We start from the raw sequence: 12,618 nt of genomic DNA, 5'->3' as shown, positions 1-12,618 counted from the left end.
CGTCCCTCCGTTCCTGAGTTATGGCTCCTTCACTGTATAAAAATGTATTTTAGCCAAGTGGGTTTGGCCTTTATTTTTGTCTGTGGGCATCTTCTTGAGGACACCGCCCACTTGACAAGAAAAGACTAGATGCATGTCTGAGGAAGAGGAGGCCTTGTCTCGGGAACGGAGAGGCGCAGGAAGGATTGAGAAGCCAGGAGCCCGGCGGCACTTACACGGGGAGATGGCGGGATCCTACGTGTGCGGCGCGTGTCCTTACGCCGTGCCCAGTTGTCAGATTCTGCTGGAGTTCCCCTTTAAGCAGTATGGCGACTTGTACCCTCAGTGATCGCTGCCTTTCCTCCTGTTCTAGATCCTGAAGCCGGTGGTGGAAAAGCAGCGACGGGATCGAATAAACCGGAGTCTGGATGAAATCCGAGTGCTGCTTCTCGATCTAACCGGAAACCAGGTTGGCCTCAATAAAATTCCTTTAATCCGTAATCCTGCCAGATTAACGGATCAAATCCTTTTAATTCGGCATCCAGTATCTTATCTGTCCTGTAAATTGTGCGGATTCTGTTCCTGGGCGTCCAGTAATCCAGAATGTGTGATAATCCGGCGGCCTCTACTACTACTGAGACAACACTGCCCTCTAGTGGCTGCCACACTTGTTTGCAGCCGTCTGCTTGGTTTTTCAAGCCGGACACTTGGCAGTCCAATAATCTAGAACATTTGTTAATCTGGCACATTTAATACGGATTAAAGGAATTTTTTTATTTTTTTCTATTTTGTGATGTTTTCCATAGGTATCAATGTTCTCAGGTTAACTACAATTTTTCACCCTTCATAAAGCAAAACTTGCCAGCTGTCCATGGGAAGTATTGGCCCTATTAAAAAGAGGGTTTCTCACACATAATAATACGGGATGATAAGGTGCGTTTCCCTTTAAGAAACTACTTGACCGCCATTAAATTGCTTTTTATTTTGACGTCCATTAGAAAAAGTAACTGGTTAAAAAAAAAAAGTATTAACGTTAATTAAAACTTTCTTGTATAATTTTTATTATTATTTAAGGTTTAAAACTCTTATTAATATTTTTACTTTATTTTTTTAAATTAATTTATTTTTCTCTTTATTTCCCCAAAGTATCTTTAATAAAAAAACGATGAAATTAAAAAAAGGAATGATAATTTATCATCAGAAAATGTTTAAATAAGGTTTTTGTGTTATTTTTTTAAAATACTTTTTGACAATTTAAAATTTTAATTCAAGATCTGTATTGGAGCAACTGCAAGATTGCAATTGTTACACTGGTCATCGGGACTATGATAGACTTTATATATTTGCTGTCCTCTCATGAAGAGATTCCTTATAAGAGGCGGGGTTACCATGACGAATATCACCTCTATATACAGTAGATAACACAGGATCCACCATTCACAATAGGTGATGTCACAGCTCACCTCCTCCTCCTGTACAATGACTGATAACACCTCTATATACAGTAGATAACACAGGATCCACCATTCACAATAGATGATGTCACAGCTCACCTCCTCCTGTACAATGACTGATAACACCTCTATATACAGTAGATAACATAGGATCCACCATTCACAATAGGTGATATCACAGCTCACCTCCTCCTCCTGTACAATGACTGATATCACCTCTATAGACAGTAGATAACACAGGATCCTCCATTCACAATAGGTGATGTCACAGCTCACCTCCTCCTCCTGTACAATGACTGATAACACCTCTATATACAGTAGATAACACAGGATCCAGCATTCACAATAGGTGATGTCACAGCTCACCTCCTCCTCCTGTACAATGACTGATAACACCTCTATATACAGTAACGGGATCCACCATTCACAATAGGTGATGTCACAGCTCACCTCCTCCTCCTCCTGTACAATGACTGATAACACCTCTATATACAGTAGATAACACAGGATCCAGCATTCACAATAGGTGATGTCACAGCTCACCTCCTCCTCCTGTACAATGACTAATAACACCTCTATATACAGTAGGTTACACAGGATCCACTATTCACAATAGGTGATGTCACAGCTCACCTCCTCCTCCTCCTGTACAATGACTGATAACATCTCTCTATATCGTAGATGACACCGGATCCACCATTCACAATAGGTGATTTCACAGCTCACCTCCTCCTCCTGTACAATGACTGATAACACCTCTATAGACAGTAGATAACACAGGATCCACCATTCACAATAGGTGATATCACAGCTCACCTTCTCCTCCTCCTGTACAATGACTGATAACACCTTTATATACAGTAACAGGAGATCCACCATTCACAGTAGGTGATGTCACAGCTCACCTCCTCCTTCTGTACAATGACTGATAACACCTCTATATACAGTAGATAACACAGGATCCACCATTCACAATAGGTGATGTCACAGCTCACCTCCTCCTCCTGTACAATGACTTATCTTCTGTGTATAGAGGTGCTATCAGTCATTGTACAGGAGGAGGAGGTGAGCTGTGACATCACCTATTGTGAATCGTGGATCCTCTGTTATCTTCTGTATATAGAGATGCTATCAGAGGATCCACAATTCACAATAGGTGATGTCACAGCTCACCTCCTCCTGCTCCTGTACAATGACTGATAACACCTCTATATACAGTAGATAATACAGGATCCATCATTCACAATAGGTGGTGTCACAGCTCACCTCCTCCTGTACAATGACTGATAACATCTCTATATACAGTAGATAACACAGGATCCACCATTCACAATAGGTGATGTCACAGCTCACCTCCTCCTCCTCCTCCTGTACAATGACTGATAACACCTCTATATACAGTAGATAACACAGGATCCACTATTCACAATAGGTGATATCACAGCTCACCTCCTGCTCCTGTACAATGACTGATAACACTTCTGTATACAGTAGATAACACAGGATCCACCATTTACAATAGGGGATGTCACAGCTCACCTCCTCCCCCTGTACAATGACTGATAACACTTCTGTATACAGTAGATAACACAGGATCCACTATTCACAATAGGTGAAATCACAGCTCACCTCCTCCTCCTGTACGATAACCTTTACACACTCATCAGATTCTTCAGTACCAATGATTTCTGTTTGTCTATTGCTGCTAATGTACGTGTGGATTTCCTGAAACGTGTATTGTGAATATGAAGATGTATTTTATTTTTAATGAATTATTAAAGTGTTAGGCTGGGTTCCCATTGCGTTATGGGACCGCGTTAAACGGACAGCGTTGCACGGCGAAATTAACGCCGTGCAACGCGGCCGTTAACGCGCCCATTCACACTAATGGGAACGCGCTACACTAGCGCGTGCCATGTTCGGCACGCGCTAGCGACGCGCCGGAGATTCCTGGCGCGCCGCGGACGCTGCTTGCAGCGTCCGAGGCGTGCCCGCGGTCCGTTCCCCGCTCTCGCAGATCGGGGATCTGCGAGAGCGGGGACGTTACCGCGACCCCGAACGCAGCCCCATAAAAAACATTGCGTTAGTGCAATCCGTTTAGCGCTAGCGGATTGCGCTAACGCAATGTGACCCTAGCCTTATACGGAAAAATACAACATTGCCAAAAAATGTTTAAAAACAAATTTAACATTAAAATCTGATTTTAAACTATTCCCTTATTTTGCCTTAAAAAATGTTTCCTATATTATTAATCTTTATTTTTTGTTTTCCTATTTTATATTTTATATTTATTTTACTTAGCATTGCACTTGCAAATGTATCGGCTTCACAGAAAATTAACTAAAAATAAAGACCTAGAATATGTATGTGACTATTTCAGTTTTTAATTTTTTTTCCAGATTGCCGTGTATTAACACAACTTTACATTTTGATTGAAAATCTTGTTTAATTTTATTTTTCTTGCTATTCATTTTTTAGAGAGAGGTGGAAGAGGAGGAGAGACATGGTGGTGCAGAGGAGAGAGGTGGAAGAGGAGGAGAGACATGGTGGTGCAGAGGAGAGAGGTGGAAGAGGAGGAGAGACCTGGTGGTGCAGAGGAGAGGGGTGGAAGAGGAGGAGAGACATGGTGGTGCAGAGGAGAGAGGTGGAAGAGGAGGAGAGACATGGTGGTGCAGAGGAGAGATGTGGAAGAGGAGGAGAGACATGGTGGTGCAGAGGAGAGAGGTGGAAGAGGAGGAGAGACATGGTGGTGCAGAGGAGAGAGGTGGAAGAGGAGGAGAGACATGGTGGTGCAGAGGAGAGAGGTGGAAGAGGAGGAGAGACATGGTGGTGCAGAGGAGAGAGGTGGAAGAGGAGGAGAGACATGGTGGTGCAGAGGAGAGAGGTGGAAGAGGAGGAGAGACATGGTGGTGCAGAGGAGAGAGGTGGAAGAGGAGGAGAGACATGGTGGTGCAGAGGAGAGAGGTGGAAGAGGAGGAGAGACATGGTGGTGCAGAGGAGAGAGGTGGAAGAGGAGGAGAGACATGGTGGTGCAGAGGAGAGAGGTGGAAGAGGAGGAGAGACATGGTGGTGCAGAGGAGAGAGGTGGAAGAGGAGGAGAGACATGGTGGTGCAGAGGAGAGAGGTGGAAGAGGAGGAGAGACATGGTGGTGCAGAGGAGAGAGGTGGAAGAGGAGGAGAGACCTGGTGGTGCAGAGGAGAGGCATGGTGCAGAGGAGAGAGGTGGTGGAAGAGGAGAGAGGTGAAGGTGCAGATGAGAGAGGTGGTGGAAGAGGAGAGGTGACTGTCCAGAGGAGAGAGGTGGAAGAGGAGACAGGTGGCGTTAAACAAAACCTTTCAGAGTTTTCTTCCCATTCTAATGTTGGCTAAGCACAGGTGCTTTAATGTAGATTATTATTATTATTTATATAGCACTATTGATTCCATGGTGCTGTACATGAGGATGGGTTACATACAAATTACAGATATCACTTACATTAAGCAAACTAACAATGACAGACTGATACAGAGGGGCGAGGACCCTGCCCTTGCGGGCTTACATTCTACAGGATTATGGGGAAGGAGACAATAGGTTGGGGGTTGCAGGAGCTCCGGTGTTGGTGAGGCGGTAGCTCCGGTGTTGGTGAGGCGGTAGCTCCGGTGTTGGTGAGGCTCCGGTAGTAGTGAGGAGGCAGCGGGGTCAGTGCAGGCTGTAGGCTTTCCTGAAGAGATGGGTTTTCAGGTTCCGTCTGAAGGATCCGAATGTGGTGGATAACCGGACGTGTTGGGGCAAAGAATTCCAGAGGATGGGGGATATTCGGGAGAAGTCTTGGAGGCGGTTGGGTGAAGAGCGAATAAGTGTGGAGGAGAGAAGGAGGTCTTGGGAGGACCGGAGGTCACGTGAGGGAAGATATCGGGAGATTAGTTCAGAGATATATGGAGGAGACAGGTTGTGGATGGCTTTGTAGGTCAGTATTAGCAATTTGAACTGGATACGCTGAGGGAATGGGAGCCAGTGAAGAGATTTGCAGAGGGGGGAAGCGGAGGAGTAGCGAGAAGAGAGATGAATTAGTCGGGCAGCGGAGTTAAGGATGGACTGGAGATGTGCAAGGGTGTTATCAGGGAGGCCGCAGAGGAGGGTGTTGCAGTAGTTGAGGCGGGAGATGATGAGGGCATGCAAAAGAATATTAGTAGATTGACGGTTGAGGAAAGGACGGATCCTGGAGATATTTTTGAGGTGGAAGCGACAGGAGGTGGAAAGAGCTTGGATGTGCGGTTTGAAGGACAGGGCAGACTCAACGGTTACTCCGAGGCAGCGGACTTCTGGTACGGAGGAAAGCGTGATGTCATTTATTGTGATAGATAGGTCAGGTAAGGAAGATCTATGGGATGGAGGAAAGATGATGAGTTCAGATTTGTCCACATTGAGTTTGAGGAAGCGAGAGGAGAAGAAGGAGGATATGGCTGATAGACACTCCGGGATTCTGGACAGCAGAGCGGTGACATCTGGGCCAGAGAGGTAGATCTGAGTGTCCTAGGACAGAGCCTTGGGGGGACACCAACAGAGAGAGGGTGGGATGAGGAGGCAATGTGGGAGTGGGAGACGCTGAATGTGCGGTTGGAAAGGTACGAGGCGATCCAGGACAGGGCGAGGTTATTGATGCCAAAGGAGGAGAGGATCTGTAGTAAGAGGCAATGGTCAACTGTGTCGAAAGCAGAGGACAGATCTAGAAGGAGGAGTGCAGAGTATTGTCCGTTAGCTTTGGCTGTAAGTAGGTCATTATGATTTTGGTCAGGGCTGTCTCAGTTGAGTGATTAATTTTCCAAAGGGGCCACATGAGACCGTGACTGTTGTGCAGGCCGAACCAATAGACTAAAATGAATTCTGCTCAATATTAATATTGAGCCAAGCACTGAAACATTTTTATTTTAACGTTGTCTTAATAAAGGACTCAGACCACTCCAGGACTGGTGAGTGCTGCCGCATTTTTTCTATGTTCCAGTGCTTGTTTTCATTTTGTTTTTTCTATGCGAGCACCCCTGTGATGCTGCCAGGTTCCTTACTTCACCGCGTACAGGCTGCGGCTAACTCCGGATTTTACAGCAGTGCGGCTCTGCTTCTTTTTTTTGGTTGATATTAATATTGAGCCCCCTACATACAGTTTGAGCCATCACACAGCCTCTCTTTATATAAAGTATGAGCTACTCATAGCCCCCTTTATGCAGTAGGATTCCCTAAGCAGCCCTCCTATATACAGTATGAGCTCATACACGGCCCCCTGTATACAGTATGAGCTCATACACGGCCCCCTATATACAGTAAGAGCTCATACACGGCCCCCTATATACAGTAAGAGCTCATACACGGCCCCCTATATACAGTAAGAGCTCATACACGGCCCCCTATATACAGTATGAGCTCATACACGGCCCCCTATATACAGTATGAGCTCATACACGGCCCCCTATATACAGTATGAGCTCATACACGGCCCCCTATATACAGTAAGAGCTCATACACGGCCCCCTATATACAGTAAGAGCTCATACACGGCCCCCTATATACAGTAAGAGCTCATACACGGCCCCCTATATACAGTAAGAGCTCATACACGGCCCCCTATATACAGTAAGAGCTCATACACGGCCCCTTATATACAGTAAGAGCTCATACACGGCCCCCTATATACAGTAAGAGCTCATACACGGCCCCCTATATACAGTATGAGCTCATACACGGCCCCCTGTATACAGTATGAGCTTATACACGGCCCCCTATATACAGTATGAGCTCATACACGGCCCCCTGTATACAGTATGAGCTCATACACGGCCCCCTGTATACAGTATGAGCTCATACACGGCCCCCTGTATACAGTAAGAGCTCATACACGGCCCCCTATATACAGTATGAGCTCATACACGGCCCCCTATATAAAGTACACGGCCCCCCTATACACAGTCTGAGCTCATACACACGGCCCCCCTATATACAGTATGAGCTCATACACATGGCCCCCTATATACAGTCTGAGCTCATACACATGGCCCCCTATATACAGTATGAGCTCATACATGGCCCCCTATATACAGTCTGAGCTCATACACACGGCCCCTATATACAGTCTGAGCTCATACACATGGCCCCCCTATATACAGTCTGAGCTCATACACACTGCCTCCTATATACAGTATGAGCTCATACACACGGCCCCCTATATACAGTACACGGCCCCCCTATATACAGTATGAGCTCATACATGGCCCCCTATATACAGTCTGAGCTCATACACACGGCCCCCTATATACAGTCTGAGCTCATACACACGGCCCCCTATATACAGTCTGAGCTCATACACACGGCCCCCTATATACAGTCTGAGCTCATACACACGGCCCCCTATATACAGTCTGAGCTCATACACACGGCCCCCTATATACAGTCTGAGCTCATACACACTGCCTCCTATATACAGTATGAGCTCATACACATGGCCCCCCCTATATACAGTCTGAGCTCATGCACGGCCCCCTATATACAGTATGATCCCCCACATAGCAGCAAATCCAAAGCTATCCGAGGCCCCATAAAGAAAATAGAGAAACACTCAAGCCTAAAAATAGTCTCAAAACGCTCGAGAGGCCATTTGGCCGAAGCCTTTCTCTATTTTTGTCTCCTCACTGCTGTGAGGTCTTGAATATTCTGGAATAAATTGCATTGGATCTTTACAAGGATCTCTATGGGGCTTCGGATAGCTTTGGATTTGCTGCTGTTTTTGGACCTGGTGGGAGGCCCGGCCGAGTAGCACATACTCATCAATGGTGCATGGGAATTCTATACTGGACTGAACCCCCCCCACATAGCCTCCTATATACAGTGTGAGACCCCATATGGCCCCGTATGTACAGTGAGCCCCCACACAGCCCCCTATATACAGTATGAGCCCCAACAGCCCCCTATATACAGTATGAGACCCCATATGGCCCCGTATGTACAGTGAGCCCCCACACAGCCCCCTATATACAGTATGAGCCCCAACAGCCCCCTATATACAGTGTGAGACCCCATATGGCCCCGTATGTACAGTGAGCCCCCACACAGCCCCCTATATACAGTATGAGCCCTCACATAGCCCCCTGTATACAGAATGAGCCTCTTATACGCTATCTTATACAGTCTCCCTACATAGCCCCTGTATAGTGTCCCTAAACAGCTCTCCAGTATACAGTATAACACCCCACATAGCCTCCTATATACAGTGTGAGCCCCCACATAGCTCCCTATATACAGTATGAACCCCACATAGCTCCCTATATACAGAATGAGCCTCTTATACACTATGATCTTATACAGCCTCCCTACATAGCCCCTGTATAGTGTCCCTAAACAGCTCTCCAGTATACAGTGTAAAACCCCACATAGCCTCCTATATAGTGTGAGCCCCCACATAGCCCCCTATATACAGTATGAGCCTCTTCTATGCCATGATCTTGTACACAACCTGCCTACATAGCCCCTCTATAATGTCCCTAAACAGCTCTCCAATATACAGTATAACACCCCACATAGCCTCCTATATACAGTGTGAGCCCCCACATAGCTCCCTATATACAGTATGAACCCCACATAGCTCCCTATATACAGTATGAACCCCACATAGCTCCCTATATACAGTATAACACCCCACATAGCCCCCATATACAGTATGAGCCCCCATATAGCCCCCATATACAGTATGAGCCCCCACATAGCCCCCTATATACAGTATGAGACGCCACATTGATCCTTATATACAGACACATCCCACACACAGTGGCTTGCTAAACTATTCACCCTCTATTTTATTACATTACAACCTGTGTAAATATTTTTGTAATCTGATTTGTGTGACTAATCAGGACTAAATGGTGCCTTTATTACATTACACACAAACGGATCTTTAGAAAAATTATTTCTAAAATCCGTTTATGATTTGTAAATGAGGCCTTTGACTAGTCGAGGGGGAGTTGGTGTCCCCGAACTAGTTGGCCAAATTATCATGTTACCACACCCCTGTGTGTGATGCATCAGCACTATATAGTCTAAGTTGGTGCTGTCAGAAAAATATAGGTATAATTTATTGGATCAAAGAACAAAAAATTGGCATGTGCATATGTATTCACTCCCCTAAAGTCAGTACTTTGTAGAGTCTCCTTTTGCCGCTTGGATTTTTGCCCATTCCTCAAGGCAAAACTGTTCCAGCTCCTTCCAGTTGATATTTTCCTCTGGGGAACAGCAATATTCAAGTCTGACCACAGATTCTCCTTTTGGATTAAGGTCTGGGCTGTGACTAGGTCACTCCAAAACATTTACTTGTGTCCCCTCACTTGAATGTTGCTTTAGCAGTATACTTTGAGTCACTGTCTTGTTGGAAGGTGAATCTCCTTTCCAGTCTCAAATCACTGGCAGACTGAAGCAGGTTTTGTTCAATAATATCCCTGTATTTCGCACCTTCCCGTGGACTTGGACCATTTTCCCTGTCCCTGCTATCGTAAAGCATCCCCATGGAATGTTACAGCCACCACCATGTTTCACTGTGGGGGTGGTGTTCTTTGGGCGATGCGCTATGTTGGTTTGTGGCAAGACATGGTGCTTACATCAGTGGCCAAAAAGTTAAATTTTGGTCTCGTCTGACCACAGCACCTCCTTCCATACATTTGGGGAGTCTCTCACTTGTCTTTTGGCAAACTCCAAATGAGCCTTACAATTTTTGTATATAATTAAAGACTATTTTTTTCTGCCCACTCTTTCATAAAGGCCACCTCTATGGAATGTACGGCTTGTTGTGATCGTATGGATAGATACTTCAGTCTGTGTTTGGGAACTCTGCAGGGTGCATCCCTATTGTGGCATCTTCATGAACCGGTGAGATTGTTCCATCATATTATGCACCCCTTATTTTTACTTTTGCAAGCACACTATGCGTGATCATCAGTGGTACTGCTTTGTTTCACATATTTGAGCATATTGGTACAGACAGCAGCATTGATACTTTTTCAGCTTTTTTTGCTGAGTTTGGATAAGACCTGTTAGCTGAATAAGCAGTTTTTCAATCAGAGAGAATAATTCTGCTTTGAGTACCGTCATTTTGATTTCTTTTAACTATTAGGTTATTGTTTGACCAACTGTTGGTAATGCACATGTTTGTCTATGTATGTTGTCATGTCATTTTAATAGGTATATTAAATGTTATGTTTTAGGTCCCCTTTTTTTGCTATATATCTTTGAATCTGTGAGTACCCGCCTTTTTTTTTTTTCAAGAGGTTGGTTGGCTTTCAACCCTTTGCTGATTTCGATCCTGAGGTAAAGAAGCGCATGCGCGAGGTTTGTATAGCCCTAGTGAGGACGCCGGCGCTTGTAAGTCGCGTTATCACACACACAGGGGTGCGATAAAATGCTATGTGGGCTGACTAGTCTGGGACACTAGCTTCCCCTCGACTAGCCAAAGGCTTCATGTACATGTCATAAACTGACTTTACAAATACTTTTTCTAAAGATGTCTGTATGTATGTAATGCAGGGTGTCTAACTATGCACACACAACTGCTGGGGGCACGGGGGCCCGACAGGTTCCCTTTAATTTAAGCCTATATTTTTTTCACTTCACCATCGTAGACTATTAAGGTGCGATACGAATGGAGAGGGCTGTAATTTTTATCATAGGCACACTTCCACCGTGAGAGACAGAATCTGAAGATAAAAACCAGAAAATCCCATTGTAGGATTTTTACATAATTAATTTGCATTTTATTGCATGAAATAAGTATTTGATACAATAGAAAAAACAGAAGTTAATATTTGGTGCAGAAACCTTTGTTTTCAACTACAGAGGTCAGATGTTTGGCCAAGTTTACACAGACTGCAGCAGGGATTTTGGCCCCTTCCTCCATACAGATCTTCTCCAGATCCTTCAGGTTTTGAGGCTGTCACTGGGCAACATTGAGTTTCAGCTCCCTCCAAAGATTTTCTATTGGGTTCAGGTCTGGAGACTGGCTAGGACACTCCAGGACCTTGAAATGCTTCTTGTGTTTGTCATTGTCATGCTGGGAGACCCAGCCACGACCATCTTCAATGCTCTTACTGAGGGAAGGAGGTTGTTGGCCAAAATCTTGTGATACATGACCCCATCCATCCTCCTTTCAATACGGTGCAGTCGTCCTGTCCCCTTTGCAGAAAAGCACTCCCAAAGTATGATGTTTCCCCCACCATGCTTCATGGTTGGGACGTTGTTGTTGTTGATAATAATAATAATATTATTCATTTTTATAGCGCCATTTATTCCATGGCGCTTTACAAGTGAGTGGGGCAAATATAGACAAGTACAATATACATGAGTAAAACAAGGCACACACAAGTACAGGAGGAGAGAGGACCCTGCCCGCGAGGGCTCACAATCTACAGAAGATGGGTGAGGATACACTAGGTGAGGGTAGAGCTGGTCATGTGGCGGTTCAGTAGACTGGGGATCACTGCAGGCTGTAGGCTTGTCGGAAGAAGTGGGTCTTCAGGTTCCTTTTGAAGGTTTCCGTGGTAGGTGAGAGTCTGATGTGTTGGGGTAGAGAGTTCCAGAGTATAGGGGAAGCACGGGAGAAGTCTTGGATGCGGTTGTGGGAGGAAGAGATGAGAGAGGAGTAGAGAATGAGATCATGAGATGATCGAAGGTTGCGTGTAGGTAGGTAACGGGAGGCCATGTCACAGATGTATGGAGGAGTCCGATTATGAATGGCTTTGTATGTCATTGTTAGTGTTTTGAACTGTAGCCTCTGGGCAATAGGAAGCCAGTGAAGGGCCTGGCAGAGAGGAGAGGCTGGGGAGTAACGGGGAGACAGGTGGATTAGTCGGGCAGCAGAGTTTAGGATGGATTGGAGTGGTGCCAGAGTGCTAGAGGGGAGGCCATAGAGTAGGAGGTTGCAGTAGGCGAGGCGGGAGATAAGGGCATGTACTAGTGTTTTTGTGGTTTCATGGTCAAGGAATGTACGGATCCGGGAAATGTTTTTGATTTGGAATCGGCAAGAGGAGGCAAGGGCTTGGATATGTGGCTTGAAAGAGAGGGTAGAGTCAAGGATCACCCCGAGGCACCGAGCGTGCGGGACCGGGGAAACTGAGCAGCCATTGACATTGATGGATAGGTCGGGTGGAGGGGTAGAGTTAGGTGGGGGAAAGATGA

The 12,618-nt window shown here is 45.6% G+C and overlaps 1 protein-coding gene across 1 annotated transcript in view; it reads left to right on the top strand.

The window, feature by feature from the left end:
* Positions 1-312: 312 nt before the first annotated feature.
* LOC138677345 (transcription factor HES-7-like) overlaps positions 313-12,618 on the top strand; it is a 29,411-nt gene continuing 17,105 nt past the window's right edge. The window contains exon 1 of the mRNA XM_069767400.1: positions 313-448. The gene's annotated coding sequence lies outside the window, so the exon portion shown is untranslated. The remainder of the gene's footprint in view (positions 449-12,618) is intronic.

The sequence above is a fragment of the Ranitomeya imitator genome, chromosome 4 (genome assembly GCF_032444005.1).
Source record: "Ranitomeya imitator isolate aRanImi1 chromosome 4, aRanImi1.pri, whole genome shotgun sequence".
Classification (NCBI taxonomy): Eukaryota; Metazoa; Chordata; class Amphibia; order Anura; family Dendrobatidae; genus Ranitomeya; species Ranitomeya imitator.
This window is presented reverse-complemented; position numbering and strand designations above follow the sequence as displayed.